This window comes from Schistocerca piceifrons, chromosome 2 (genome assembly GCF_021461385.2).
Source record: "Schistocerca piceifrons isolate TAMUIC-IGC-003096 chromosome 2, iqSchPice1.1, whole genome shotgun sequence".
Classification (NCBI taxonomy): Eukaryota; Metazoa; Arthropoda; class Insecta; order Orthoptera; family Acrididae; genus Schistocerca; species Schistocerca piceifrons.
Genome location: NC_060139.1, coordinates 44,137,649 through 44,163,253, shown reverse-complemented (window position 1 = coordinate 44,163,253; position 25,605 = coordinate 44,137,649). Strand labels below are relative to the sequence as shown.

General features: G+C 51.7%; 61 non-coding genes across 61 annotated transcripts; 41 read left to right on the top strand and 20 right to left on the bottom strand.

Annotated features, from left to right (window-relative positions):
* The first annotated feature begins 327 nt into the window (after nucleotides 1–327).
* Nucleotides 328–400, top strand: Trnav-cac. Its single transcript has one exon. It is a non-coding gene; the product is annotated as a tRNA-Val (tRNA).
* Nucleotides 401–558: 158 nt separating this feature from the next.
* Nucleotides 559–631, top strand: Trnav-aac. Its single transcript has one exon. It is a non-coding gene; the product is annotated as a tRNA-Val (tRNA).
* Nucleotides 632–825: 194 nt separating this feature from the next.
* Nucleotides 826–897, bottom strand: Trnap-agg. The gene has a single exon. It is a non-coding gene; the product is annotated as a tRNA-Pro (tRNA).
* A 402-nt stretch (nucleotides 898–1,299) lies between these two features.
* Nucleotides 1,300–1,372, top strand: Trnav-cac. Its single transcript has one exon. It is a non-coding gene; the product is annotated as a tRNA-Val (tRNA).
* A 158-nt stretch (nucleotides 1,373–1,530) lies between these two features.
* Trnav-aac lies at nucleotides 1,531–1,603 on the top strand. The gene has a single exon. It is a non-coding gene; the product is annotated as a tRNA-Val (tRNA).
* A 194-nt stretch (nucleotides 1,604–1,797) lies between these two features.
* Nucleotides 1,798–1,869, bottom strand: Trnap-agg. Its single transcript has one exon. It is a non-coding gene; the product is annotated as a tRNA-Pro (tRNA).
* Nucleotides 1,870–2,271: 402 nt separating this feature from the next.
* Trnav-cac lies at nucleotides 2,272–2,344 on the top strand. The gene has a single exon. It is a non-coding gene; the product is annotated as a tRNA-Val (tRNA).
* A 158-nt stretch (nucleotides 2,345–2,502) lies between these two features.
* On the top strand, nucleotides 2,503–2,575 carry Trnav-aac. Its single transcript has one exon. It is a non-coding gene; the product is annotated as a tRNA-Val (tRNA).
* A 194-nt stretch (nucleotides 2,576–2,769) lies between these two features.
* On the bottom strand, nucleotides 2,770–2,841 carry Trnap-agg. Its single transcript has one exon. It is a non-coding gene; the product is annotated as a tRNA-Pro (tRNA).
* A 402-nt stretch (nucleotides 2,842–3,243) lies between these two features.
* On the top strand, nucleotides 3,244–3,316 carry Trnav-cac. Its single transcript has one exon. It is a non-coding gene; the product is annotated as a tRNA-Val (tRNA).
* Nucleotides 3,317–3,474: 158 nt separating this feature from the next.
* Nucleotides 3,475–3,547, top strand: Trnav-aac. Its single transcript has one exon. It is a non-coding gene; the product is annotated as a tRNA-Val (tRNA).
* A 194-nt stretch (nucleotides 3,548–3,741) lies between these two features.
* On the bottom strand, nucleotides 3,742–3,813 carry Trnap-agg. Its single transcript has one exon. It is a non-coding gene; the product is annotated as a tRNA-Pro (tRNA).
* Nucleotides 3,814–4,215: 402 nt separating this feature from the next.
* Nucleotides 4,216–4,288, top strand: Trnav-cac. The gene has a single exon. It is a non-coding gene; the product is annotated as a tRNA-Val (tRNA).
* Nucleotides 4,289–4,446: 158 nt separating this feature from the next.
* On the top strand, nucleotides 4,447–4,519 carry Trnav-aac. Its single transcript has one exon. It is a non-coding gene; the product is annotated as a tRNA-Val (tRNA).
* Nucleotides 4,520–4,713: 194 nt separating this feature from the next.
* On the bottom strand, nucleotides 4,714–4,785 carry Trnap-agg. The gene has a single exon. It is a non-coding gene; the product is annotated as a tRNA-Pro (tRNA).
* A 402-nt stretch (nucleotides 4,786–5,187) lies between these two features.
* Trnav-cac lies at nucleotides 5,188–5,260 on the top strand. Its single transcript has one exon. It is a non-coding gene; the product is annotated as a tRNA-Val (tRNA).
* Nucleotides 5,261–5,418: 158 nt separating this feature from the next.
* On the top strand, nucleotides 5,419–5,491 carry Trnav-aac. Its single transcript has one exon. It is a non-coding gene; the product is annotated as a tRNA-Val (tRNA).
* A 194-nt stretch (nucleotides 5,492–5,685) lies between these two features.
* On the bottom strand, nucleotides 5,686–5,757 carry Trnap-agg. The gene has a single exon. It is a non-coding gene; the product is annotated as a tRNA-Pro (tRNA).
* A 402-nt stretch (nucleotides 5,758–6,159) lies between these two features.
* Nucleotides 6,160–6,232, top strand: Trnav-cac. The gene has a single exon. It is a non-coding gene; the product is annotated as a tRNA-Val (tRNA).
* A 158-nt stretch (nucleotides 6,233–6,390) lies between these two features.
* Nucleotides 6,391–6,463, top strand: Trnav-aac. The gene has a single exon. It is a non-coding gene; the product is annotated as a tRNA-Val (tRNA).
* A 194-nt stretch (nucleotides 6,464–6,657) lies between these two features.
* On the bottom strand, nucleotides 6,658–6,729 carry Trnap-agg. The gene has a single exon. It is a non-coding gene; the product is annotated as a tRNA-Pro (tRNA).
* A 402-nt stretch (nucleotides 6,730–7,131) lies between these two features.
* On the top strand, nucleotides 7,132–7,204 carry Trnav-cac. Its single transcript has one exon. It is a non-coding gene; the product is annotated as a tRNA-Val (tRNA).
* A 158-nt stretch (nucleotides 7,205–7,362) lies between these two features.
* Nucleotides 7,363–7,435, top strand: Trnav-aac. Its single transcript has one exon. It is a non-coding gene; the product is annotated as a tRNA-Val (tRNA).
* A 194-nt stretch (nucleotides 7,436–7,629) lies between these two features.
* On the bottom strand, nucleotides 7,630–7,701 carry Trnap-agg. Its single transcript has one exon. It is a non-coding gene; the product is annotated as a tRNA-Pro (tRNA).
* Nucleotides 7,702–8,103: 402 nt separating this feature from the next.
* Nucleotides 8,104–8,176, top strand: Trnav-cac. Its single transcript has one exon. It is a non-coding gene; the product is annotated as a tRNA-Val (tRNA).
* A 414-nt stretch (nucleotides 8,177–8,590) lies between these two features.
* On the bottom strand, nucleotides 8,591–8,662 carry Trnap-agg. Its single transcript has one exon. It is a non-coding gene; the product is annotated as a tRNA-Pro (tRNA).
* Nucleotides 8,663–9,064: 402 nt separating this feature from the next.
* Trnav-cac lies at nucleotides 9,065–9,137 on the top strand. The gene has a single exon. It is a non-coding gene; the product is annotated as a tRNA-Val (tRNA).
* A 158-nt stretch (nucleotides 9,138–9,295) lies between these two features.
* On the top strand, nucleotides 9,296–9,368 carry Trnav-aac. The gene has a single exon. It is a non-coding gene; the product is annotated as a tRNA-Val (tRNA).
* Nucleotides 9,369–9,562: 194 nt separating this feature from the next.
* Nucleotides 9,563–9,634, bottom strand: Trnap-agg. The gene has a single exon. It is a non-coding gene; the product is annotated as a tRNA-Pro (tRNA).
* Nucleotides 9,635–10,036: 402 nt separating this feature from the next.
* Trnav-cac lies at nucleotides 10,037–10,109 on the top strand. The gene has a single exon. It is a non-coding gene; the product is annotated as a tRNA-Val (tRNA).
* A 158-nt stretch (nucleotides 10,110–10,267) lies between these two features.
* Trnav-aac lies at nucleotides 10,268–10,340 on the top strand. The gene has a single exon. It is a non-coding gene; the product is annotated as a tRNA-Val (tRNA).
* Nucleotides 10,341–10,534: 194 nt separating this feature from the next.
* Nucleotides 10,535–10,606, bottom strand: Trnap-agg. The gene has a single exon. It is a non-coding gene; the product is annotated as a tRNA-Pro (tRNA).
* Nucleotides 10,607–11,008: 402 nt separating this feature from the next.
* Trnav-cac lies at nucleotides 11,009–11,081 on the top strand. Its single transcript has one exon. It is a non-coding gene; the product is annotated as a tRNA-Val (tRNA).
* A 158-nt stretch (nucleotides 11,082–11,239) lies between these two features.
* Trnav-aac lies at nucleotides 11,240–11,312 on the top strand. Its single transcript has one exon. It is a non-coding gene; the product is annotated as a tRNA-Val (tRNA).
* A 194-nt stretch (nucleotides 11,313–11,506) lies between these two features.
* On the bottom strand, nucleotides 11,507–11,578 carry Trnap-agg. The gene has a single exon. It is a non-coding gene; the product is annotated as a tRNA-Pro (tRNA).
* Nucleotides 11,579–11,980: 402 nt separating this feature from the next.
* Nucleotides 11,981–12,053, top strand: Trnav-cac. The gene has a single exon. It is a non-coding gene; the product is annotated as a tRNA-Val (tRNA).
* A 158-nt stretch (nucleotides 12,054–12,211) lies between these two features.
* Nucleotides 12,212–12,284, top strand: Trnav-aac. Its single transcript has one exon. It is a non-coding gene; the product is annotated as a tRNA-Val (tRNA).
* Nucleotides 12,285–12,478: 194 nt separating this feature from the next.
* On the bottom strand, nucleotides 12,479–12,550 carry Trnap-agg. The gene has a single exon. It is a non-coding gene; the product is annotated as a tRNA-Pro (tRNA).
* A 402-nt stretch (nucleotides 12,551–12,952) lies between these two features.
* Trnav-cac lies at nucleotides 12,953–13,025 on the top strand. The gene has a single exon. It is a non-coding gene; the product is annotated as a tRNA-Val (tRNA).
* A 158-nt stretch (nucleotides 13,026–13,183) lies between these two features.
* Nucleotides 13,184–13,256, top strand: Trnav-aac. Its single transcript has one exon. It is a non-coding gene; the product is annotated as a tRNA-Val (tRNA).
* A 194-nt stretch (nucleotides 13,257–13,450) lies between these two features.
* On the bottom strand, nucleotides 13,451–13,522 carry Trnap-agg. Its single transcript has one exon. It is a non-coding gene; the product is annotated as a tRNA-Pro (tRNA).
* Nucleotides 13,523–13,924: 402 nt separating this feature from the next.
* On the top strand, nucleotides 13,925–13,997 carry Trnav-uac. Its single transcript has one exon. It is a non-coding gene; the product is annotated as a tRNA-Val (tRNA).
* A 158-nt stretch (nucleotides 13,998–14,155) lies between these two features.
* On the top strand, nucleotides 14,156–14,228 carry Trnav-aac. The gene has a single exon. It is a non-coding gene; the product is annotated as a tRNA-Val (tRNA).
* A 194-nt stretch (nucleotides 14,229–14,422) lies between these two features.
* On the bottom strand, nucleotides 14,423–14,494 carry Trnap-agg. Its single transcript has one exon. It is a non-coding gene; the product is annotated as a tRNA-Pro (tRNA).
* A 402-nt stretch (nucleotides 14,495–14,896) lies between these two features.
* On the top strand, nucleotides 14,897–14,969 carry Trnav-cac. The gene has a single exon. It is a non-coding gene; the product is annotated as a tRNA-Val (tRNA).
* A 158-nt stretch (nucleotides 14,970–15,127) lies between these two features.
* Trnav-aac lies at nucleotides 15,128–15,200 on the top strand. Its single transcript has one exon. It is a non-coding gene; the product is annotated as a tRNA-Val (tRNA).
* Nucleotides 15,201–15,394: 194 nt separating this feature from the next.
* Nucleotides 15,395–15,466, bottom strand: Trnap-agg. Its single transcript has one exon. It is a non-coding gene; the product is annotated as a tRNA-Pro (tRNA).
* A 402-nt stretch (nucleotides 15,467–15,868) lies between these two features.
* On the top strand, nucleotides 15,869–15,941 carry Trnav-cac. The gene has a single exon. It is a non-coding gene; the product is annotated as a tRNA-Val (tRNA).
* A 158-nt stretch (nucleotides 15,942–16,099) lies between these two features.
* Nucleotides 16,100–16,172, top strand: Trnav-aac. Its single transcript has one exon. It is a non-coding gene; the product is annotated as a tRNA-Val (tRNA).
* A 194-nt stretch (nucleotides 16,173–16,366) lies between these two features.
* On the bottom strand, nucleotides 16,367–16,438 carry Trnap-agg. The gene has a single exon. It is a non-coding gene; the product is annotated as a tRNA-Pro (tRNA).
* Nucleotides 16,439–16,840: 402 nt separating this feature from the next.
* On the top strand, nucleotides 16,841–16,913 carry Trnav-cac. The gene has a single exon. It is a non-coding gene; the product is annotated as a tRNA-Val (tRNA).
* A 158-nt stretch (nucleotides 16,914–17,071) lies between these two features.
* Nucleotides 17,072–17,144, top strand: Trnav-aac. The gene has a single exon. It is a non-coding gene; the product is annotated as a tRNA-Val (tRNA).
* Nucleotides 17,145–17,338: 194 nt separating this feature from the next.
* Nucleotides 17,339–17,410, bottom strand: Trnap-agg. The gene has a single exon. It is a non-coding gene; the product is annotated as a tRNA-Pro (tRNA).
* A 402-nt stretch (nucleotides 17,411–17,812) lies between these two features.
* Nucleotides 17,813–17,885, top strand: Trnav-cac. Its single transcript has one exon. It is a non-coding gene; the product is annotated as a tRNA-Val (tRNA).
* Nucleotides 17,886–18,043: 158 nt separating this feature from the next.
* Trnav-aac lies at nucleotides 18,044–18,116 on the top strand. The gene has a single exon. It is a non-coding gene; the product is annotated as a tRNA-Val (tRNA).
* A 5,888-nt stretch (nucleotides 18,117–24,004) lies between these two features.
* Trnav-cac lies at nucleotides 24,005–24,077 on the top strand. Its single transcript has one exon. It is a non-coding gene; the product is annotated as a tRNA-Val (tRNA).
* Nucleotides 24,078–24,235: 158 nt separating this feature from the next.
* Trnav-aac lies at nucleotides 24,236–24,308 on the top strand. Its single transcript has one exon. It is a non-coding gene; the product is annotated as a tRNA-Val (tRNA).
* A 194-nt stretch (nucleotides 24,309–24,502) lies between these two features.
* Nucleotides 24,503–24,574, bottom strand: Trnap-agg. The gene has a single exon. It is a non-coding gene; the product is annotated as a tRNA-Pro (tRNA).
* A 402-nt stretch (nucleotides 24,575–24,976) lies between these two features.
* Trnav-cac lies at nucleotides 24,977–25,049 on the top strand. Its single transcript has one exon. It is a non-coding gene; the product is annotated as a tRNA-Val (tRNA).
* Nucleotides 25,050–25,207: 158 nt separating this feature from the next.
* Nucleotides 25,208–25,280, top strand: Trnav-aac. Its single transcript has one exon. It is a non-coding gene; the product is annotated as a tRNA-Val (tRNA).
* A 194-nt stretch (nucleotides 25,281–25,474) lies between these two features.
* Nucleotides 25,475–25,546, bottom strand: Trnap-agg. The gene has a single exon. It is a non-coding gene; the product is annotated as a tRNA-Pro (tRNA).
* Between the last annotated feature and the right edge of the window lie 59 nt (nucleotides 25,547–25,605).

Below are 25,605 nucleotides of genomic sequence, written 5' to 3'. Positions count from 1 at the left end.
GCGGGATGGGGGCGCCGCGAATTCCCGCGGTCGGCGGCCTTCCTGGGCTATTGGTACCTTCATGTAGAGCTGCCGCTGGGCTCGCACTGCCTGCTGCTGAGAAAGTGATTGCTTTTGCTGATATGACTTGCAATAACGACTGCGCGAAACGCCGCTATCTCGTTAGGGGTGCTACGGCAGACACCCTCTCGAGCACCCCGAAGACTTCTTGAGCCCTCGGCTGTGATGGGTTCCAGGCTGACAAAAGAACTGTCGTGTGTGCATTCGCGGACGAGAGAAAGGCTGAGGCAAGTTCGAGTGAACAAGGATGGACTGCTCGGGTCCGTCGTTTCCGTAGTGTAGCGGTTATCACGTCTGCTTCACACGCAGAAGGTCCCCGGTTCGATCCCGGGCGGGAACAGAATTTTCCTGCCTCTGTCGTATTGTCCTCCAATGAGCCACGTCGTGTGTGGATCTGCTGCATGTCTCTTTGTTTTGCAAGTACCACATTTATTGAATTTTTTAGTTACGATGGCAACATCACTACAAGTTGTCTGTGAAGTAAGGTGCACACAAGCAGTTTCCGTGGTGTAGCGGTTATGACGTCTGCCTAACACGCAGAAGGTCCCCGGTTCGATCCCGGGCGGAAACACTTTTTCATCACTTTAAGCAAGACTTACTAACATGCATCTGCTACCATCTGTACCCGAACCCTTCGTAATCGCCTTCACGCGTTGGATCAGAGTGTCAATTGCTCACATCGAATAAGAAATTCATTTGATATTGACGGCGAGCTTTTTGCGCTGACTCAGCCACTGACGTGCGATCAGTTTGCACAAAACGCTAGGGCTCGTCCGGGATTTGAACCCGGGACCTCCTGCACCCTAAGCAGGAATCATACCCCTAGACCAACGAGCCCTGTGACACGGCGAATGCCAATTATTGCAGTCCCTCGACGTGGTCCAGGGTGACCTGGAGGTCTCGTGTACGCTGGCGGGATGGGGGCGCCGCGAATTCCCGCGGTCGGCGGCCTTCCTGGGCTATTGGTACCTTCATGTAGAGCTGCCGCTGGGCTCGCACTGCCTGCTGCTGAGAAAGTGATTGCTTTTGCTGATATGACTTGCAATAACGACTGCGCGAAACGCCGCTATCTCGTTAGGGGTGCTACGGCAGACACCCTCTCGAGCACCCCGAAGACTTCTTGAGCCCTCGGCTGTGATGGGTTCCAGGCTGACAAAAGAACTGTCGTGTGTGCATTCGCGGACGAGAGAAAGGCTGAGGCAAGTTCGAGTGAACAAGGATGGACTGCTCGGGTCCGTCGTTTCCGTAGTGTAGCGGTTATCACGTCTGCTTCACACGCAGAAAGTCCCCGGTTCGATCCCGGGCGGGAACAGAATTTTCCTGCCTCTGTCGTATTGTCCTCCAATGAGCCACGTCGTGTGTGGATCTGCTGCATGTCTCTTCGTTTTGCAAGTACCACATTTATTGAATTTTTTAGTTACGATGGCAACATCACTACAAGTTGTCTGTGAAGTAAGGTGCACACAAGCAGTTTCCGTGGTGTAGCGGTTATCACGTCTGCCTAACACGCAGAAGGTCCCCGGTTCGATTCCGGGCGGAAACACTTTTTCATCACTTTAAGCAAGACTTACTAACATGCATCTGCTACCATCTGTACCCGAACCCTTCGTAATCGCCTTCACGCGTTGGATCAGAGTGTCAATTGCTCACATCGAATAAGAAATTCATTTGATATTGACGGCGAGCTTTTTGCGCTGACTCAGCCACTGACGTGCGATCAGTTTGCACAAAACGCTAGGGCTCGTCCGGGATTTGAACCCGGGACCTCCTGCACCCTAAGCAGGAATCATACCCCTAGACCAACGAGCCCTGTGACACGGCGAATGCCAATTATTGCAGTCCCTCGACGTGGTCCAGGGTGACCTGGGGGTCTCGTGTACGCTGGCGGGATGGGGGCGCCGCGAATTCCCGCGGTCGGCGGCCTTCCTGGGCTATTGGTACCTTCATGTAGAGCTGCCGCTGGGCTCGCACTGCCTGCTGCTGAGAAAGTGATTGCTTTTGCTGATATGACTTGCAATAACGACTGCGCGAAACGCCGCTATCTCGTTAGGGGTGCTACGGCAGACACCCTCTCGAGCACCCCGAAGACTTCTTGAGCCCTCGGCTGTGATGGGTTCCAGGCTGACAAAAGAACTGTCGTGTGTGCATTCGCGGACGAGAGAAAGGCTGAGGCAAGTTCGAGTGAACAAGGATGGACTGCTCGGGTCCGTCGTTTCCGTAGTGTAGCGGTTATCACGTCTGCTTCACACGCAGAAGGTCCCCGGTTCGATCCCGGGCGGGAACAGAATTTTCCTGCCTCTGTCGTATTGTCCTCCAATGAGCCACGTCGTGTGTGGATCTGCTGCATGTCTCTTCGTTTTGCAAGTACCACATTTATTGAATTTTTTAGTTACGATGGCAACATCACTACAAGTTGTCTGTGAAGTAAGGTGCACACAAGCAGTTTCCGTGGTGTAGCGGTTATCACGTCTGCCTAACACGCAGAAGGTCCCCGGTTCGATTCCGGGCGGAAACACTTTTTCATCACTTTAAGCAAGACTTACTAACATGCATCTGCTACCATCTGTACCCGAACCCTTCGTAATCGCCTTCACGCGTTGGATCAGAGTGTCAATTGCTCACATTGAATAAGAAATTCATTTGATATTGACGGCGAGCTTTTTGCGCTGACTCAGCCACTGACGTGCGATCAGTTTGCACAAAACGCTAGGGCTCGTCCGGGATTTGAACCCGGGACCTCCTGCACCCTAAGCAGGAATCATACCCCTAGACCAACGAGCCCTGTGACACGGCGAATGCCAATTATTGCAGTCCCTCGACGTGGTCCAGGGTGACCTGGGGGTCTCGTGTACGCTGGCGGGATGGGGGCGCCGCGAATTCCCGCGGTCGGCGGCCTTCCTGGGCTATTGGTACCTTCATGTAGAGCTGCCGCTGGGCTCGCACTGCCTGCTGCTGAGAAAGTGATTGCTTTTGCTGATATGACTTGCAATAACGACTGCGCGAAACGCCGCTATCTCGTTAGGGGTGCTACGGCAGACACCCTCTCGAGCACCCCGAAGACTTCTTGAGCCCTCGGCTGTGATGGGTTCCAGGCTGACAAAAGAACTGTCGTGTGTGCATTCGCGGACGAGAGAAAGGCTGAGGCAAGTTCGAGTGAACAAGGATGGACTGCTCGGGTCCGTCGTTTCCGTAGTGTAGCGGTTATCACGTCTGCTTCACACGCAGAAGGTCCCCGGTTCGATCCCGGGCGGGAACAGAATTTTCCTGCCTCTGTCGTATTGTCCTCCAATGAGCCACGTCGTGTGTGGATCTGCTGCATGTCTCTTTGTTTTGCAAGTACCACATTTATTGAATTTTTTAGTTACGATGGCAACATCACTACAACTTGTCTGTGAAGTAAGGTGCACACAAGCAGTTTCCGTGGTGTAGCGGTTATCACGTCTGCCTAACACGCAGAAGGTCCCCGGTTCGATCCCGGGCGGAAACACTTTTTCATCACTTTAAGCAAGACTTACTAACATGCATCTGCTACCATCTGTACCCGAACCCTTCGTAATCGCCTTCACGCGTTGGATCAGAGTGTCAATTGCTCACATCGAATAAGAAATTCATTTGATATTGACGGCGAGCTTTTTGCGCTGACTCAGCCACTGACGTGCGATCAGTTTGCACAAAACGCTAGGGCTCGTCCGGGATTTGAACCCGGGACCTCCTGCACCCTAAGCAGGAATCATACCCCTAGACCAACGAGCCCTGTGACACGGCGAATGCCAATTATTGCAGTCCTTCGACGTCGTCCAGGGTGACCTGGGGGTCTCGTGTACGCTGGCGGGATGGGGGCGCCGCGAATTCCCGCGGTCGGCGGCCTTCCTGGGCTATTGGTGCCTTCATGTAGAGCTGCCGCTGGGCTCGCACTGCCTGCTGCTGAGAAAGTGATTGCTTTTGCTGATATGACTTGCAATAACGACTGCGCGAAACGCCGCTATCTCGTTAGGGGTGCTACGGCAGACACCCTCTCGAGCACCCCGAAGACTTCTTGAGCCCTCGGCTGTGATGGGTTCCAGGCTGACAAAAGAACTGTCGTGTGTGCATTCGCGGACGAGAGAAAGGCTGAGGCAAGTTCGAGTGAACAAGGATGGACTGCTCGGGTCCGTCGTTTCCGTAGTGTAGCGGTTATCACGTCTGCTTCACACGCAGAAGGTCCCCGGTTCGATCCCGGGCGGGAACAGAATTTTCCTGCCTCTGTCGTATTGTCCTCCAATGAGCCACGTCGTGTGTGGATCTGCTGCATGTCTCTTCGTTTTGCAAGTACCACATTTATTGAATTTTTTAGTTACGATGGCAACATCACTACAAGTTGTCTGTGAAGTAAGGTGCACACAAGCAGTTTCCGTGGTGTAGCGGTTATGACGTCTGCCTAACACGCAGAAGGTCCCCGGTTCGATCCCGGGCGGAAACACTTTTTCATCACTTTAAGCAAGACTTACTAACATGCATCTGCTACCATCTGTACCCGAACCCTTCGTAATCGCCTTCACGCGTTGGATCAGAGTGTCAATTGCTCACATCGAATAAGAAATTCATTTGATATTGACGGCGAGCTTTTTGCGCTGACTCAGCCACTGACGTGCGATCAGTTTGCACAAAACGCTAGGGCTCGTCCGGGATTTGAACCCGGGACCTCCTGCACCCTAAGCAGGAATCATACCCCTAGACCAACGAGCCCTGTGACACGGCGAATGCCAATTATTGCAGTCCCTCGACGTGGTCCAGGGTGACCTGGGGGTCTCGTGTACGCTGGCGGGATGGGGGCGCCGCGAATTCCCGCGGTCGGCGGCCTTCCTGGGCTATTGGTACCTTCATGTAGAGCTGCCGCTGGGCTCGCACTGCCTGCTGCTGAGAAAGTGATTGCTTTTGCTGATATGACTTGCAATAACGACTGCGCGAAACGCCGCTATCTCGTTAGGGGTGCTACGGCAGACACCCTCTCGAGCACCCCGAAGACTTCTTGAGCCCTCGGCTGTGATGGGTTCCAGGCTGACAAAAGAACTGTCGTGTGTGCATTCGCGGACGAGAGAAAGGCTGAGGCAAGTTCGAGTGAACAAGGATGGACTGCTCGGGTCCGTCGTTTCCGTAGTGTAGCGGTTATCACGTCTGCTTCACACGCAGAAGGTCCCCGGTTCGATCCCGGGCGGGAACAGAATTTTCCTGCCTCTGTCGTATTGTCCTCCAATGAGCCACGTCGTGTGTGGATCTGCTGCATGTCTCTTCGTTTTGCAAGTACCACATTTATTGAATTTTTTAGTTACGATGGCAACATCACTACAAGTTGTCTGTGAAGTAAGGTGCACACAAGCAGTTTCCGTGGTGTAGCGGTTATCACGTCTGCCTAACACGCAGAAGGTCCCCGGTTCGATCCCGGGCGGAAACACTTTTTCATCACTTTAAGCAAGACTTACTAACATGCATCTGCTACCATCTGTACCCGAACCCTTCGTAATCGCCTTCACGCGTTGGATCAGAGTGTCAATTGCTCACATCGAATAAGAAATTCATTTGATATTGACGGCGAGCTTTTTGCGCTGACTCAGCCACTGACGTGCGATCAGTTTGCACAAAACGCTAGGGCTCGTCCGGGATTTGAACCCGGGACCTCCTGCACCCTAAGCAGGAATCATACCCCTAGACCAACGAGCCCTGTGACACGGCGAATGCCAATTATTGCAGTCCCTCGACGTGGTCCAGGGTGACCTGGGGGTCTCGTGTACGCTGGCGGGATGGGGGCGCCGCGAATTCGCGCGGTCGGCGGCCTTCCTGGGCTATTGGTACCTTCATGTAGAGCTGCCGCTGGGCTCGCACTGCCTGCTGCTGAGAAAGTGATTGCTTTTGCTGATATGACTTGCAATAACGACTGCGCGAAACGCCGCTATCTCGTTAGGGGTGCTACGGCAGACACCCTCTCGAGCACCCCGAAGACTTCTTGAGCCCTCGGCTGTGATGGGTTCCAGGCTGACAAAAGAACTGTCGTGTGTGCATTCGCGGACGAGAGAAAGGCTGAGGCAAGTTCGAGTGAACAAGGATGGACTGCTCGGGTCCGTCGTTTCCGTAGTGTAGCGGTTATCACGTCTGCTTCACACGCAGAAAGTCCCCGGTTCGATCCCGGGCGGGAACAGAATTTTCCTGCCTCTGTCGTATTGTCCTCCAATGAGCCACGTCGTGTGTGGATCTGCTGCATGTCTCTTCGTTTTGCAAGTACCACATTTATTGAATTTTTTAGTTACGATGGCAACATCACTACAAGTTGTCTGTGAAGTAAGGTGTACACAAGCAGTTTCCGTGGTGTAGCGGTTATCACGTCTGCCTAACACGCAGAAGGTCCCCGGTTCGATTCCGGGCGGAAACACTTTTTCATCACTTTAAGCAAGACTTACTAACATGCATCTGCTACCATCTGTACCCGAACCCTTCGTAATCGCCTTCACGCGTTGGATCAGAGTGTCAATTGCTCACATCGAATAAGAAATTCATTTGATATTGACGGCGAGCTTTTTGCGCTGACTCAGCCACTGACGTGCGATCAGTTTGCACAAAACGCTACGGCTCGTTCGGGATTTGAACCCGGGACCTCCTGCACCCTAAGCTGGAATCATACCCCTAGACCAACGAGCCCTGTGACACGGCGAATGCCAATTATTGCAGTCCCTCGACGTGGTCCAGGGTGACCTGGGGGTCTCGTGTACGCTGGCGGGATGGGGGCGCCGCGAATTCCCGCGGTCGGCGGCCTTCCTGGGCTATTGGTACCTTCATGTAGAGCTGCCGCTGGGCTCGCACTGCCTGCTGCTGAGAAAGTGATTGCTTTTGCTGATATGACTTGCAATAACGACTGCGCGAAACGCCGCTATCTCGTTAGGGGTGCTACGGCAGACACCCTCTCGAGCACCCCGAAGACTTCTTGAGCCCTCGGCTGTGATGGGTTCCAGGCTGACAAAAGAACTGTCGTGTGTGCATTCGCGGACGAGAGAAAGGCTGAGGCAAGTTCGAGTGAACAAGGATGGACTGCTCGGGTCCGTCGTTTCCGTAGTGTAGCGGTTATCACGTCTGCTTCACACGCAGAAGGTCCCCGGTTCGATTCCGGGCGGGAACAGAATTTTCCTGCCTCTGTCGTATTGTCCTCCAATGAGCCACGTCGTGTGTGGATCTGCTGCATGTCTCTTTGTTTTGCAAGTACCACATTTATTGAATTTTTTAGTTACGATGGCAACATCACTACAACTTGTCTGTGAAGTAAGGTGCACACAAGCAGTTTCCGTGGTGTAGCGGTTATCACGTCTGCCTAACACGCAGAAGGTCCCCGGTTCGATCCCGGGCGGAAACACTTTTTCATCACTTTAAGCAAGACTTACTAACATGCATCTGCTACCATCTGTACCCGAACCCTTCGTAATCGCCTTCACGCGTTGGATCAGAGTGTCAATTGCTCACATCGAATAAGAAATTCATTTGATATTGACGGCGAGCTTTTTGCGCTGACTCAGCCACTGACGTGCGATCAGTTTGCACAAAACGCTAGGGCTCGTCCGGGATTTGAACCCGGGACCTCCTGCACCCTAAGCAGGAATCATACCCCTAGACCAACGAGCCCTGTGACACGGCGAATGCCAATTATTGCAGTCCTTCGACGTCGTCCAGGGTGACCTGGGGGTCTCGTGTACGCTGGCGGGATGGGGGCGCCGCGAATTCCCGCGGTCGGCGGCCTTCCTGGGCTATTGGTGCCTTCATGTAGAGCTGCCGCTGGGCTCGCACTGCCTGCTGCTGAGAAAGTGATTGCTTTTGCTGATATGACTTGCAATAACGACTGCGCGAAACGCCGCTATCTCGTTAGGGGTGCTACGGCAGACACCCTCTCGAGCACCCCGAAGACTTCTTGAGCCCTCGGCTGTGATGGGTTCCAGGCTGACAAAAGAACTGTCGTGTGTGCATTCGCGGACGAGAGAAAGGCTGAGGCAAGTTCGAGTGAACAAGGATGGACTGCTCGGGTCCGTCGTTTCCGTAGTGTAGCGGTTAACACGTCTGCTTCACACGCAGAAGGTCCCCGGTTCGATCCCGGGCGGGAACAGAATTTTCCTGCCTCTGTCGTATTGTCCTCCAATGAGCCACGTCGTGTGTGGATCTGCTGCATGTCTCTTCGTTTTGCAAGTACCACATTTATTGAATTTTTTAGTTACGATGGCAACATCACTACAAGTTGTCTGTGAAGTAAGGTGCACACAAGCAGTTTCCGTGGTGTAGCGGTTATCACGTCTGCCTAACACGCAGAAGGTCCCCGGGCGGAAACACTTTTTCATCACTTTAAGCAAGACTTACTAACATGCATCTGCTACCATCTGTACCCGAACCCTTCGTAATCGCCTTCACGCGTTGGATCAGAGTGTCAATTGCTCACATCGAATAAGAAATTCATTTGATATTGACGGCGAGCTTTTTGCGCTGACTCAGCCACTGACGTGCGATCAGTTTGCACAAAACGCTAGGGCTCGTCCGGGATTTGAACCCGGGACCTCCTGCACCCTAAGCAGGAATCATACCCCTAGACCAACGAGCCCTGTGACACGGCGAATGCCAATTATTGCAGTCCCTCGACGTGGTCCAGGGTGACCTGGGGGTCTCGTGTACGCTGGCGGGATGGGGGCGCCGCGAATTCCCGCGGTCGGCGGCCTTCCTGGGCTATTGGTACCTTCATGTAGAGCTGCCGCTGGGCTCGCACTGCCTGCTGCTGAGAAAGTGATTGCTTTTGCTGATATGACTTGCAATAACGACTGCGCGAAACGCCGCTATCTCGTTAGGGGTGCTACGGCAGACACCCTCTCGAGCACCCCGAAGACTTCTTGAGCCCTCGGCTGTGATGGGTTCCAGGCTGACAAAAGAACTGTCGTGTGTGCATTCGCGGACGAGAGAAAGGCTGAGGCAAGTTCGAGTGAACAAGGATGGACTGCTCGGGTCCGTCGTTTCCGTAGTGTAGCGGTTATCACGTCTGCTTCACACGCAGAAGGTCCCCGGTTCGATCCCGGGCGGGAACAGAATTTTCCTGCCTCTGTCGTATTGTCCTCCAATGAGCCACGTCGTGTGTGGATCTGCTGCATGTCTCTTCGTTTTGCAAGTACCACATTTATTGAATTTTTTAGTTACGATGGCAACATCACTACAAGTTGTCTGTGAAGTAAGGTGCACACAAGCAGTTTCCGTGGTGTAGCGGTTATCACGTCTGCCTAACACGCAGAAGGTCCCCGGTTCGATCCCGGGCGGAAACACTTTTTCATCACTTTAAGCAAGACTTACTAACATGCATCTGCTACCATCTGTACCCGAACCCTTCGTAATCGCCTTCACGCGTTGGATCAGAGTGTCAATTGCTCACATCGAATAAGAAATTCATTTGATATTGACGGCGAGCTTTTTGCGCTGACTCAGCCACTGACGTGCGATCAGTTTGCACAAAACGCTAGGGCTCGTCCGGGATTTGAACCCGGGACCTCCTGCACCCTAAGCAGGAATCATACCCCTAGACCAACGAGCCCTGTGACACGGCGAATGCCAATTATTGCAGTCCCTCGACGTGGTCCAGGGTGACCTGGGGGTCTCGTGTACGCTGGCGGGATGGGGGCGCCGCGAATTCCCGCGGTCGGCGGCCTTCCTGGGCTATTGGTACCTTCATGTAGAGCTGCCGCTGGGCTCGCACTGCCTGCTGCTGAGAAAGTGATTGCTTTTGCTGATATGACTTGCAATAACGACTGCGCGAAACGCCGCTATCTCGTTAGGGGTGCTACGGCAGACACCCTCTCGAGCACCCCGAAGACTTCTTGAGCCCTCGGCTGTGATGGGTTCCAGGCTGACAAAAGAACTGTCGTGTGTGCATTCGCGGACGAGAGAAAGGCTGAGGCAAGTTCGAGTGAACAAGGATGGACTGCTCGGGTCCGTCGTTTCCGTAGTGTAGCGGTTATCACGTCTGCTTCACACGCAGAAAGTCCCCGGTTCGATCCCGGGCGGGAACAGAATTTTCCTGCCTCTGTCGTATTGTCCTCCAATGAGCCACGTCGTGTGTGGATCTGCTGCATGTCTCTTCGTTTTGCAAGTACCACATTTATTGAATTTTTTAGTTACGATGGCAACATCACTACAAGTTGTCTGTGAAGTAAGGTGTACACAAGCAGTTTCCGTGGTGTAGCGGTTATCACGTCTGCCTAACACGCAGAAGGTCCCCGGTTCGATTCCGGGCGGAAACACTTTTTCATCACTTTAAGCAAGACTTACTAACATGCATCTGCTACCATCTGTACCCGAACCCTTCGTAATCGCCTTCACGCGTTGGATCAGAGTGTCAATTGCTCACATCGAATAAGAAATTCATTTGATATTGACGGCGAGCTTTTTGCGCTGACTCAGCCACTGACGTGCGATCAGTTTGCACAAAACGCTACGGCTCGTTCGGGATTTGAACCCGGGACCTCCTGCACCCTAAGCTGGAATCATACCCCTAGACCAACGAGCCCTGTGACACGGCGAATGCCAATTATTGCAGTCCCTCGACGTGGTCCAGGGTGACCTGGGGGTCTCGTGTACGCTGGCGGGATGGGGGCGCCGCGAATTCCCGCGGTCGGCGGCCTTCCTGGGCTATTGGTACCTTCATGTAGAGCTGCCGCTGGGCTCGCACTGCCTGCTGCTGAGAAAGTGATTGCTTTTGCTGATATGACTTGCAATAACGACTGCGCGAAACGCCGCTATCTCGTTAGGGGTGCTACGGCAGACACCCTCTCGAGCACCCCGAAGACTTCTTGAGCCCTCGGCTGTGATGGGTTCCAGGCTGACAAAAGAACTGTCGTGTGTGCATTCGCGGACGAGAGAAAGGCTGAGGCAAGTTCGAGTGAACAAGGATGGACTGCTCGGGTCCGTCGTTTCCGTAGTGTAGCGGTTATCACGTCTGCTTCACACGCAGAAGGTCCCCGGTTCGATTCCGGGCGGGAACAGAATTTTCCTGCCTCTGTCGTATTGTCCTCCAATGAGCCACGTCGTGTGTGGATCTGCTGCATGTCTCTTTGTTTTGCAAGTACCACATTTATTGAATTTTTTAGTTACGATGGCAACATCACTACAACTTGTCTGTGAAGTAAGGTGCACACAAGCAGTTTCCGTGGTGTAGCGGTTATCACGTCTGCCTAACACGCAGAAGGTCCCCGGTTCGATCCCGGGCGGAAACACTTTTTCATCACTTTAAGCAAGACTTACTAACATGCATCTGCTACCATCTGTACCCGAACCCTTCGTAATCGCCTTCACGCGTTGGATCAGAGTGTCAATTGCTCACATCGAATAAGAAATTCATTTGATATTGACGGCGAGCTTTTTGCGCTGACTCAGCCACTGACGTGCGATCAGTTTGCACAAAACGCTAGGGCTCGTCCGGGATTTGAACCCGGGACCTCCTGCACCCTAAGCAGGAATCATACCCCTAGACCAACGAGCCCTGTGACACGGCGAATGCCAATTATTGCAGTCCTTCGACGTCGTCCAGGGTGACCTGGGGGTCTCGTGTACGCTGGCGGGATGGGGGCGCCGCGAATTCCCGCGGTCGGCGGCCTTCCTGGGCTATTGGTGCCTTCATGTAGAGCTGCCGCTGGGCTCGCACTGCCTGCTGCTGAGAAAGTGATTGCTTTTGCTGATATGACTTGCAATAACGACTGCGCGAAACGCCGCTATCTCGTTAGGGGTGCTACGGCAGACACCCTCTCGAGCACCCCGAAGACTTCTTGAGCCCTCGGCTGTGATGGGTTCCAGGCTGACAAAAGAACTGTCGTGTGTGCATTCGCGGACGAGAGAAAGGCTGAGGCAAGTTCGAGTGAACAAGGATGGACTGCTCGGGTCCGTCGTTTCCGTAGTGTAGCGGTTATCACGTCTGCTTCACACGCAGAAGGTCCCCGGTTCGATCCCGGGCGGGAACAGAATTTTCCTGCCTCTGTCGTATTGTCCTCCAATGAGCCACGTCGTGTGTGGATCTGCTGCATGTCTCTTCGTTTTGCAAGTACCACATTTATTGAATTTTTTAGTTACGATGGCAACATCACTACAAGTTGTCTGTGAAGTAAGGTGCACACAAGCAGTTTCCGTGGTGTAGCGGTTATCACGTCTGCCTAACACGCAGAAGGTCCCCGGTTCGATCCCGGGCGGAAACACTTTTTCATCACTTTAAGCAAGACTTACTAACATGCATCTGCTACCATCTGTACCCGAACCCTTCGTAATCGCCTTCACGCGTTGGATCAGAGTGTCAATTGCTCACATCGAATAAGAAATTCATTTGATATTGACGGCGAGCTTTTTGCGCTGACTCAGCCACTGACGTGCGATCAGTTTGCACAAAACGCTAGGGCTCGTCCGGGATTTGAACCCGGGACCTCCTGCACCCTAAGCAGGAATCATACCCCTAGACCAACGAGCCCTGTGACACGGCGAATGCCAATTATTGCAGTCCCTCGACGTGGTCCAGGGTGACCTGGGGGTCTCGTGTACGCTGGCGGGATGGGGGCGCCGCGAATTCCCGCGGTCGGCGGCCTTCCTGGGCTATTGGTACCTTCATGTAGAGCTGCCGCTGGGCTCGCACTGCCTGCTGCTGAGAAAGTGATTGCTTTTGCTGATATGACTTGCAATAACGACTGCGCGAAACGCCGCTATCTCGTTAGGGGTGCTACGGCAGACACCCTCTCGAGCACCCCGAAGACTTCTTGAGCCCTCGGCTGTGATGTGTTCCAGGCTGACAAAAGAACTGTCGTGTGTGCATTCGCGGACGAGAGAAAGGCTGAGGCAAGTTCGAGTGAACAAGGATGGACTGCTCGGGTCCGTCGTTTCCGTAGTGTAGCGGTTATCACGTCTGCTTCACACGCAGAAGGTCCCCGGTTCGATCCCGGGCGGGAACAGAATTTTCCTGCCTCTGTCGTATTGTCCTCCAATGAGCCACGTCGTGTGTGGATCTGCTGCATGTCTCTTTGTTTTGCAAGTACCACATTTATTGAATTTTTTAGTTACGATGGCAACATCACTACAAGTTGTCTGTGAAGTAAGGTGCACACAAGCAGTTTCCGTGGTGTAGCGGTTATCACGTCTGCCTAACACGCAGAAGGTCCCCGGTTCGATCCCGGGCGGAAACACTTTTTCATCACTTTAAGCAAGACTTACTAACATGCATCTGCTACCATCTGTACCCGAACCCTTCGTAATCGCCTTCACGCGTTGGATCAGAGTGTCAATTGCTCACATCGAATAAGAAATTCATTTGATATTGACGGCGAGCTTTTTGCGCTGACTCAGCCACTGACGTGCGATCAGTTTGCACAAAACGCTAGGGCTCGTCCGGGATTTGAACCCGGGACCTCCTGCACCCTAAGCAGGAATCATACCCCTAGACCAACGAGCCCTGTGACACGGGGAATGCCAATTATTGCAGTCCCTCGACGTCGTCCAGGGTGACCTGGGGGTCTCGTGTACGCTGGCGGGATGGGGGCGCCGCGAATTCCCGCGGTCGGCGGCCTTCCTGGGCTATTGGTACCTTCATGTAGAGCTGCCGCTGGGCTCGCACTGCCTGCTGCTGAGAAAGTGATTGCTTTTGCTGATATGACTTGCAATAACGACTGCGCGAAACGCCGCTATCTCGTTAGGGGTGCTACGGCAGACACCCTCTCGAGCACCCCGAAGACTTCTTGAGCCCTCGGCTGTGATGGGTTCCAGGCTGACAAAAGAACTGTCGTGTGTGCATTCGCGGACGAGAGAAAGGCTGAGGCAAGTTCGAGTGAACAAGGATGGACTGCTCGGGTCCGTCGTTTCCGTAGTGTAGCGGTTATCACGTCTGCTTTACACGCAGAAGGTCCCCGGTTCGATCCCGGGCGGGAACAGAATTTTCCTGCCTCTGTCGTATTGTCCTCCAATGAGCCACGTCGTGTGTGGATCTGCTGCATGTCTCTTCGTTTTGCAAGTACCACATTTATTGAATTTTTTAGTTACGATGGCAACATCACTACAAGTTGTCTGTGAAGTAAGGTGCACACAAGCAGTTTCCGTGGTGTAGCGGTTATGACGTCTGCCTAACACGCAGAAGGTCCCCGGTTCGATCCCGGGCGGAAACACTTTTTCATCACTTTAAGCAAGACTTACTAACATGCATCTGCTACCATCTGTACCCGAACCCTTCGTAATCGCCTTCACGCGTTGGATCAGAGTGTCAATTGCTCACATCGAATAAGAAATTCATTTGATATTGACGGCGAGCTTTTTGCGCTGACTCAGCCACTGACGTGCGATCAGTTTGCACAAAACGCTAGGGCTCGTCCGGGATTTGAACCCGGGACCTCCTGCACCCTAAGCAGGAATCATACCCCTAGACCAACGAGCCCTGTGACACGGCGAATGCCAATTATTGCAGTCCCTCGACGTGGTCCAGGGTGACCTGGGGGTCTCGTGTACGCTGGCGGGATGGGGGCGCCGCGAATTCCCGCGGTCGGCGGCCTTCCTGGGCTATTGGTACCTTCATGTAGAGCTGCCGCTGGGCTCGCACTGCCTGCTGCTGAGAAAGTGATTGCTTTTGCTGATATGACTTGCAATAACGACTGCGCGAAACGCCGCTATCTCGTTAGGGGTGCTACGGCAGACACCCTCTCGAGCACCCCGAAGACTTCTTGAGCCCTCGGCTGTGATGTGTTCCAGGCTGACAAAAGAACTGTCGTGTGTGCATTCGCGGACGAGAGAAAGGCTGAGGCAAGTTCGAGTGAACAAGGATGGACTGCTCGGGTCCGTCGTTTCCGTAGTGTAGCGGTTATCACGTCTGCTTCACACGCAGAAGGTCCCCGGTTCGATCCCGGGCGGGAACAGAATTTTCCTGCCTCTGTCGTATTGTCCTCCAATGAGCCACGTCGTGTGTGGATCTGCTGCATGTCTCTTTGTTTTGCAAGTACCACATTTATTGAATTTTTTAGTTACGATGGCAACATCACTACAAGTTGTCTGTGAAGTAAGGTGCACACAAGCAGTTTCCGTGGTGTAGCGGTTATCACGTCTGCCTAACACGCAGAAGGTCCCCGGTTCGATCCCGGGCGGAAACACTTTTTCATCACTTTAAGCAAGACTTACTAACATGCATCTGCTACCATCTGTACCCGAACCCTTCGTAATCGCCTTCACGCGTTGGATCAGAGTGTCAATTGCTCACATCGAATAAGAAATTCATTTGATATTGACGGCGAGCTTTTTGCGCTGACTCAGCCACTGACGTGCGATCAGTTTGCACAAAACGCTAGGGCTCGTCCGGGATTTGAACCCGGGACCTCCTGCACCCTAAGCAGGAATCATACCCCTAGACCAACGAGCCCTGTGACACGGGGAATGCCAATTATTGCAGTCCCTCGACGTCGTCCAGGGTGACCTGGGGGTCTCGTGTACGCTGGCGGGATGGGGGCGCCGCGAATTCCCGCGGTCGGCGGCCTTCCTGGGCTATTGGTACCTTCATGTAGAGCTGCCGCTGGGCTCGCACTGCCTGCTGCTGAGAAAGTGATTGCTTTTGCTGATATGACTTGCAATAACGACTGCGCGAAACGCCGCTATCTCGTTAGGGGTGCTACGGCAGACACCCTCTCGAGCACCCCGAAGACTTCTTGAGCCCTCGGCTGTGATGGGTTCCAGGCTGACAAAAGAACTGTCGTGTGTGCATTCGCGGACGAGAGAAAGGCTGAGGCAAGTTCGAGTGAACAAGGATGGACTGCTCGGGTCCGTCGTTTCCGTAGTGTAGCGGTTATCACGTCTGCTTCACACGCAGAAGGTCCCCGGTTCGATCCCGGGCGGGAACAGAATTTTCCTGCCTCTGTCGTATTGTCCTCCAATGAGCCACGTCGTGTGTGGATCTGCTGCATGTCTCTTCGTTTTGCAAGTACCACATTTATTGAATTTTTTAGTTACGATGGCAACATCACTACAAGTTGTCTGTGAAGTAAGGTGCACACAAGCAGTTTCCGTGGTGTAGCGGTTATCACGTCTGCCTAACACGCAGAAGGTCCCCGGTTCGATTCCGGGCGGAAACACTTTTTCATCACTTTAAGCAAGACTTACTAACATGCATCTGCTACCATCTGTACCCGAACCCTTCGTAATCGCCTTCACGCGTTGGATCAGAGTGTCAATTGCTCACATCGAATAAGAAATTCATTTGATATTGACGGCGAGCTTTTTGCGCTGACTCAGCCACTGACGTGCGATCAGTTTGCACAAAACGCTAGGGCTCGTCCGGGATTTGAACCCGGGACCTCCTGCACCCTAAGCAGGAATCATACCCCTAGACCAACGAGCCCTGTGACACGGCGAATGCCAATTATTGCAGTCCCTCGACGTGGTCCAGGGTGACCTGGGGGTCTCGTGTACGCTGGCGGGATGGGGGCGCCGCGAATTCCCGCGGTCGGCGGCCTTCCTGGGCTATTGGTACCTTCATGTAGAGCTGCCGCTGGGCTTGCACTGCCTGCTGCTGAGAAAGTGATTGCTTTTGCTGATATGACTTGCAATAACGACTGCGCGAAACGCCGCTATCTCGTTAGGGGTGCTACGGCAGACACCCTCTCGAGCACCCCGAAGACTTCTTGAGCCCTCGGCTGTGATGGGTTCCAGGCTGACAAAAGAACTGTCGTGTGTGCATTCGCGGACGAGAGAAAGGCTGAGGCAAGTTCGAGTGAACAAGGATGGACTGCTCGGGTCCGTCGTTTCCGTAGTGTAGCGGTTATCACGTCTGCTTCACACGCAGAAGGTCCCCGGTTCGATCCCGGGCGGGAACAGAATTTTCCTGCCTCTGTCGTATTGTCCTCCAATGAGCCACGTCGTGTGTGGATCTGCTGCATGTCTCTTTGTTTTGCAAGTACCACATTTATTGAATTTTTTAGTTACGATGGCAACATCACTACAAGTTGTCTGTGAAGTAAGGGGCACACAAGCAGTTTCCGTGGTGTAGCGGTTATGACGTCTGCCTAACACGCAGAAGGTCCCCGGTTCGATCCCGGGCGGAAACACTTTTTCATCACTTTAAGCAAGACTTACTAACATGCATCTGCTACCATCTGTACCCGAACCCTTCGTAATCGCCTTCACGCGTTGGATCAGAGTGTCAATTGCTCACATCGAATAAGAAATTCATTTGATATTGACGGCGAGCTTTTTGCGCTGACTCAGCCACTGACGTGCGATCAGTTTGCACAAAACGCTAGGGCTCGTCCGGGATTTGAACCCGGGACCTCCTGCACCCTAAGCAGGAATCATACCCCTAGACCAACGAGCCCTGTGACACGGCGAATGCCAATTATTGCAGTCCTTCGACGTCGTCCAGGGTGACCTGGGGGTCTCGTGTACGCTGGCGGGATGGGGGCGCCGCGAATTCCCGCGGTCGGCGGCCTTCCTGGGCTATTGGTACCTTCATGTAGAGCTGCCGCTGGGCTCGCACTGCCTGCTGCTGAGAAAGTGATTGCTTTTGCTGATATGACTTGCAATAACGACTGCGCGAAACGCCGCTATCTCGTTAGGGGTGCTACGGCAGACACCCTCTCGAGCACCCCGAAGACTTCTTGAGCCCTCGGCTGTGATGGGTTCCAGGCTGACAAAAGAACTGTCGTGTGTGCATTCGCGGACGAGAGAAAGGCTGAGGCAAGTTCGAGTGAACAAGGATGGACTGCTCGGGTCCGTCGTTTCCGTAGTGTAGCGGTTATCACGTCTGCTTCACACGCAGAAAGTCCCCGGTTCGATCCCGGGCGGGAACAGAATTTTCCTGCCTCTGTCGTATTGTCCTCCAATGAGCCACGTCGTGTGTGGATCTGCTGCATGTCTCTTCGTTTTGCAAGTACCACATTTATTGAATTTTTTAGTTACGATGGCAACATCACTACAAGTTGTCTGTGAAGTAAGGTGCACACAAGCAGTTTCCGTGGTGTAGCGGTTATCACGTCTGCCTAACACGCAGAAGGTCCCCGGTTCGATTCCGGGCGGAAACACTTTTTCATCACTTTAAGCAAGACTTACTAACATGCTTCTGCTACCATCTGTACCCGAACCCTTCGTAATCGCCTTCACGCGTTGGATCAGAGTGTCAATTGCTCACATCGAATAAGAAATTCATTTGATATTGACGGCGAGCTTTTTGCGCTGACTCAGCCACTGACGTGCGATCAGTTTGCACAAAACGCTAGGGCTCGTCCGGGATTTGAACCCGGGACCTCCTGCACCCTAAGCAGGAATCATACCCCTTTTTTTTTTTTTTTTTTTTTTTTTTCATGATACTGAAATGTGGACACGGGGCTTATTTATGCGTTGTCTATCTAAACAGGTAAAAGCTTGGCAGGAAGGCAAAATAACTAAGAGCTAGCGTGAATGTCTCCCCTATCATGAAGTGAGATCAGTATCCCCCTATACCGGTGCCATTAATGCAACTGGCGCAGGAGCGAGCAATAGAAGTGGAAACTTAACCAATCCCCTGCTTTTCGAAAACAATACTGAGCATGTTCGCAAAGTCCCTCTTAAGATGTGGGAATGATTGTTGCGTCCAGTACTCATGAAGCATGTAACCAGTAAACGAAATAAAATCGGATATACCATCACCATCAACCACTGCAAAAATGTAACGGCCAAGAAGCCACATAATGGTGTTGTTTTTTGTCCGGGGATAAAAAACCGTGTCCGGCCAGCAGAGAATATCAGTTGTAAAAGCTGATTCCGAGCTTCTGGTGAGTAACGCCAATTGTCGGCGCAGCCAGTACCACATGCGAAGACGGTCAGCGCAGGTAAATCGATGTGGGAGTGTATCAATACAACCACACGTTTGACAAAGCGGAGTGACACTTAGACCTATACGATGAAGTCGTTCGTTCGTAGGAATCAGCTGATTAACTACCTTATACCATAGGGAGGCAACAGTTGCGGAATGAACGGGTAAGCTGATATTCGTCCATATGTTACGCCAATGAAAACGGGGATATTGTAAAACAATCGGGATGGAAGAAGAAGACCTGTGCCATTTGTCAAGCAGTGTTCGCGTAGTAAAAACAGGACGACGTTGGAAGTGGAGATCCAGATAACTAATCTCAATGTAGAAGTCCCGAACATGCCGTAGCTTCGCATTTAGAGGCCCTACGTTAATAGGCGGTGACAAGCTCGCAGGACGAACGACATGGAATAATCGCGAAGTAACAGTCGGGGACTCAGAAAATAAAAGATGGAGGGTGCGCTTAACATAAAGGGCAGCAGCCTTGACACGGACATCGGTGAACGACAAGCCGCCCTCAAGTCGCGGCTTCGTAAGAACATCACAACGTAATTTAAAAATGTGCCCCCGCCAAATATATCTGTTAATAAGCTGGACCATTTTTGCACCCTGCATTCTGGGAAGCGGAAACAACTGAGCAACATAATATACTTTACATAAAACATAAGTGTCTAATACATGCTTTTTTTGCAGTATCGGTATCGAACGCCATGAGTGTTCGAATAAAACACCTTGAAGCTTGGAAATGGCCACTTGCCAATTTTTCGCAGCCATACGAAGAGGACACCGTTCAAGATAGATACCTAAATGTGTATGATGTTCAACAGCCGTAACCCACGGAACAACCACGTGTTCAAAGCCTCGCAAATTCAGAAGTTTGCTTTTACGGGGGTTGATACGAGAACCTGAGGCCGCAGAAAATTTATCTAGTTCCATTTTCAACGGCGGCACTTCTGCGGTGGAACGAAGCAAAACAACCAAATCATCAGCATAAGCTGTTGCTGTCAGGGTAACCCCAGAGATCGTAAGACCACGAAGTGTAGAGTTGAGACGTGTGAGGAGTGGTTGAAGGGAGAGAGCATAAAGGGTCATGGATAAAGGGCTACCTTGCGGGACGCCACGTTTAATATCAATGACCTTCGTCAGCTGTCCATTAATGTCAATCTTAGCAGAAATGCCAGTCGTCATATTCTTAAGAACCAGCAGCGCCTTTTCATTAAAACCGAGTCGGCGCAGCAGAAGCTCTAAAAACGAATGGGACACACGATCAAAAGCCTTACTAAAATCAACAAATAAAAGCGCACAGGAAATATTGGTGACAGCGACAATCGACACAATATCACGATACCCCGCCAGAGGCGTCAAGATGGAGCGCCCTGGAAAGCAGCTTTGACAAGGAGTTATCACAGGTGTAAGCAAGAGGGATAGACGTGCATTAACAGCCCTAGCAGCCGTCTTATAATCAAAATTTAAAAGGGTTAAAGGACGAAAGTCACTAGCTGTCTTCAAACCAGCAGATTTCGGTATCAGGACAACCGTACCTCTCTTGAAATCGGCTGGAATTGTGCCACCATTCAAAATTTCATTTACTATATCCGTAAAAACAGGCCCTATAATAGTCCAAAAGCGAACAAAAAACTCCTTAGGAAGGCCATCCGGACCAGGAGATTTGTGAGATGGTGAACAAGCAATGAAAGCTGAAATTTCGTCTGCAGTAAAAGGAGCTAAAAATTCCATATTATGGTCCTCTGTTAAAACTGATGGGATAGCAGTTAAAATCTCGTCAACATCAAGCGGATCAGAATCAGCCACAGCATATAAGGTCTCATAGTAGCAGGTAAGTTCATGGGTTATTTGATTCTGTAAGGTAAGCCGGCGACCATCAGCTGCCATAAGGCCGTCAATCAATACACGTCGACGGTTCTTGTGGTGACGAAACAGATGGTACATGGAAGTCATTTCATGTGCTAAGGTGGACGGCGGTTTAGATTTAATCTTCAATCCTTCCATCTGAAGCCGTTTAATACTAAGGAGCTTGGCTTTAATTTTCCGAACCTCAGAAAGGTGGGCACATGTCATGCGAGAAGTATCATAAAGTTCGCGAAGCACCGAATAATAATACTCAAAAGTCAGTTTCAGATCTCGCGCTCTGTGATAACTGTAGGACATTAAAGTGCGACGTAGTTTTGGCTTCGCACAGTGGATCCACCAGTGAAGCTTAGACGGATAGTATCGCAGAGAACGTAAACACATGTCCCACGCCGTCTGTATTAGAGGTTCGATGTCAGGGTCATCGAGCAAGGAGACATTTAATTTCCACAGTGGCCGATAAAGTTTAAGAGGCTGACGCTCCAAATTAATTATAACCGCAAGGGCACAATGATCCGTAAAACTGGCTGGAATAACATCTACATTTAAAACAGAAACACTAAGGGGATCAGAAATATACAATCGGTCCAGTCGACTACTTGACGTGGCAGTAAAAAATGTAAATTTAACTAAAGTGGGGTGTTTAACCTCCCACGCATCGCGTAGTCGTAGTTGACGTACAAGAGAATGTAGCTCGAAACAATAATTAAAATGAGGGGATTGGTCCTTAGCTTGTAATACACAATTAAAATCACCCCCCAATATCAAAGTCGCAGGATTTTTGCGTAAAAGATAAATCAGATCCTCTTTATAAAAACGAGACCTTTCCTGCCGTTTGCTGGAACCAGAGGGGGCGTAAACATTAACCAAGGTGGTGTCAAATAACCGACAACCAATACCCCTTCCCGAGTCTAAGAGCTCAATTTCGGTAACGGGGATACCGTCACGAATTAGTAAGGCAGTACCTGTGGAAAACTCAGGCGCAAAATTTATAATAGTGCGAAAGCCAGGAACAAACAGGTGTGCAACGGAGACTTCCTGCAGGAAAACAACATCAGCTGCAGAGTCATAAATGAACTGCTGCAGAGACGCTAACTTCAGAGCAGATTGAATGCTATTTATATTTAAGGTAATAAACGTGTACGCCTGCAACATCAACCAAAAAAGGGAAAATGAACCCTAATTACACCACATTAGAAGCAACTACATCCAGATCATCAACATCAGACATGGCAGAGGGTGATTGCCCGGAATCAACGGAATCTGAGTCATCCTTTGCATGCTTGTGTTTTTTTCGCACCGCGTGAAGATTGGGGGGCACTTTCACCCGACGGCGTATCTGATGCACACCAGATTCAAGAGCAGGTGGAGTGGGGGGTTCGAGATCAGGCACGTCAACCAAGGCATCCGAAGGATTATCAGGGCGAGAGGAATCAGAAGAAGGAGCAAGCAAGGGGAAAACTGTATCAGGAACATCGGCACCGGCAGCAGAAGGTGTAGGTATTGGAAGTGTAGGAGGTGGAGAGATCGGTTTGGAATCCGCCGAAGCGGAGCGCGCAGATCTAGAAGCGATTTTCCGACAAACAGCTGTCTGCACCGAAGTGTCGTCAACATGTTGTGATGCCTGTGTCGGGAGGGATGTCAACACCACCTCGACCGAACGTTGGGGCTCTTGCGCCGACAGCGTGGCAGCAGGTTTGACGTCATCAGGCAAAGCAGGAGACACAGTGGGAACAGAATCCAAAACAATCATGGGAGCTTCCGGAATTCTCTCGTCAGATTCGCAAACCGGCTGCGAAACAGCAGCTTCGTCATCAGTGCTACCGGTATCACTAGCACGACGGCGTTTGTTATTGGAAACAGACGGGATCGGTGTAGAAGCAGCCGATACATCTGGGCGAGTGGGTAACGGGGGAAAACCTGCATCAGAGGAAGGTGTCAGTTGTTGTGAAGAATCTACTGCAGGAGGCTGACACGAGACAGTGGAGGAAGCTGCTGGCACAAGATCGGCAACCGTTAATTTGCGGCGTTGTGCTAGCCCATTTTTAAGCACAAACACCCGCTTAGGGCAATTAGCACGAACATGACCATTTTCATTACATAGAAAAACACGTACCAACTTGCCCCTCATAAGTAAGATGAACACGATAACCACATACAACCAGATGGGACGGTATATTCGACTTAATATGCATTTCAACCGATCTGATACCATTATAACATTGCAGCTTATGTTGTGCAGACCAACGTTCATTTCGAATTGACCGAACGGTACCATAACCAAGCAAAGCTTCCTTGAGATAACTGTTTTCAACTTCAGGGGGTAAATTATAAACCCGAACTGTGGTATACGTAATTTCCGCATTTGAAACAGTAACACTGCTAACAGAACCATCTCTATGACGGAACGACACTTGCTCACCATGTTTAAGTAAAATCTTATCTAGCAAAACCGGGTTCAACAATTTCACAAAAAAGCAGTAAAGTTCTGTGTCAAAATACGCCGTATGTACCTGGTCCGATGTAATGCCAATCGTATCCACAATCCATTCGTGAATTTCCAACGAAGTTGGTTGAACATTCCTGGTGGCCTTGTTAAACTGAAAACTGAGAGTACACTTCCGCGGAAACAACCGGGAAGCCATAACACTTAATTAATGCGGCAAAAGCCGCTATACAACACAAGACACAACACAAACACTAAGGCGACGAAACAACGAAGAAAAGAAGACAAAGAAACGTCACACACAGAAAGTAAATAGTCACAACCCGAGGGAAACGGCGGATCGAATACACAGCACGTCCGATCGCTGTCGCGTCTCAAGCGGAACACCCCTAGACCAACGAGCCCTGTGACACGGCGAATGCCAATTATTGCAGTCCCTCGACGTCGTCCAGGGTGACCTGGGGGTCTCGTGTACGCTGGCGGGATGGGGGCGCCGCGAATTCCCGCGGTCGGCGGCCTTCCTGGGCTATTGGTACCTTCATGTAGAGCTGCCGCTGGGCTCGCACTGCCTGCTGCTGAGAAAGTGATTGCTTTTGCTGATATGACTTGCAATAACGACTGCGCGAAACGCCGCTATCTCGTTAGGGGTGCTACGGCAGACACCCTCTCGAGCACCCCGAAGACTTCTTGAGCCCTCGGCTGTGATGGGTTCCAGGCTGACAAAAGAACTGTCGTGTGTGCATTCGCGGACGAGAGAAAGGCTGAGGCAAGTTCGAGTGAACAAGGATGGACTGCTCGGGTCCGTCGTTTCCGTAGTGTAGCGGTTATCACGTCTGCTTCACACGCAGAAGGTCCCCGGTTCGATTCCGGGCGGGAACAGAATTTTCCTGCCTCTGTCGTATTGTCCTCCAATGAGCCACGTCGTGTGTGGATCTGCTGCATGTCTCTTTGTTTTGCAAGTACCACATTTATTGAATTTTTTAGTTACGATGGCAACATCACTACAAGTTGTCTGTGAAGTAAGGTGCACACAAGCAGTTTCCGTGGTGTAGCGGTTATCACGTCTGCCTAACACGCAGAAGGTCCACGGTTCGATCCCGGGCGGAAACACTTTTTCATCACTTTAAGCAAGACTTACTAACATGCATCTGCTACCATCTGTACCCGAACCCTTCGTAATCGCCTTCACGCGTTGGATCAGAGTGTCAATTGCTCACATCGAATAAGAAATTCATTTGATATTGACGGCGAGCTTTTTGCGCTGACTCAGCCACTGACGTGCGATCAGTTTGCACAAAACGCTAGGGCTCGTCCGGGATTTGAACCCGGGACCTCCTGCACCCTAAGCAGGAATCATACCCCTAGACCAACGAGCCCTGTGACACGGCGAATGCCAATTATTGCAGTCCTTCGACGTCGTCCAGGGTGACCTGGGGGTCTCGTGTACGCTGGCGGGATGGGGGCGCCGCGAATTCCCGCGGTCGGCGGCCTTCCTGGGCTATTGGTACCTTCATGTAGAGCTGCCGCTGGGCTCGCACTGCCTGCTGCTGAGAAAGTGATTGCTTTTGCTGATATGACTTGCAATAACGACTGCGCGAAACGCCGCTATCTCGTTAGGGGTGCTACGGCAGACACCCTCTCGAGCACCCCGAAGACTTCTTGAGCCCTCGGCTGTGATGGGTTCCAGGCTGACAAAAGAACTGTCGTGTGTGCATTCGCGGACGAGAGAAAGGCTGAGGCAAGTTCGAGTGAACAAGGATGGACTGCTCGGGTCCGTCGTTTCCGTAGTGTAGCGGTTATCACGTCTGCTTCACACGCAGAAAGTCCCCGGTTCGATCCCGGGCGGGAACAGAATTTTCCTGCCTCTGTCGTATTGTCCTCCAATGAGCCACGTCGTGTGTGGATCTGCTGCATGTCTCTTCGTTTTGCAAGTACCACATTTATTGAATTTTTTAGTTACGATGGCAACATCACTACAAGTTGTCTGTGAAGTAAGGTGCACACAAGCAGTTTCCGTGGTGTAGCGGTTATCACGTCTGCCTAACACGCAGAAGGTCCCCGGTTCGATTCCGGGCGGAAACACTTTTTCATCACTTTAAGCAAGACTTACTAACATGCATCTGCTACCATCTGTACCCGAACCCTTCGTAATCGCCTTCACGCGTTGGATCAGAGTGTCAATTGCTCACATCGAATAAGAAATTCATTTGATATTGACGGCGAGCTTTTTGCGCTGACTCAGCCACTGACGTGCGATCAGTTTGCACAAAACGCTAGGGCTCGTCCGGGATTTGAACCCGGGACCTCCTGCACCCTAAGCAGGAATCATACCCCTAGACCAACGAGCCCTGTGACACGGCGAATGCCAATTATTGCAGTCCCTCGACGTGGTCCAGGGTGACCTGGG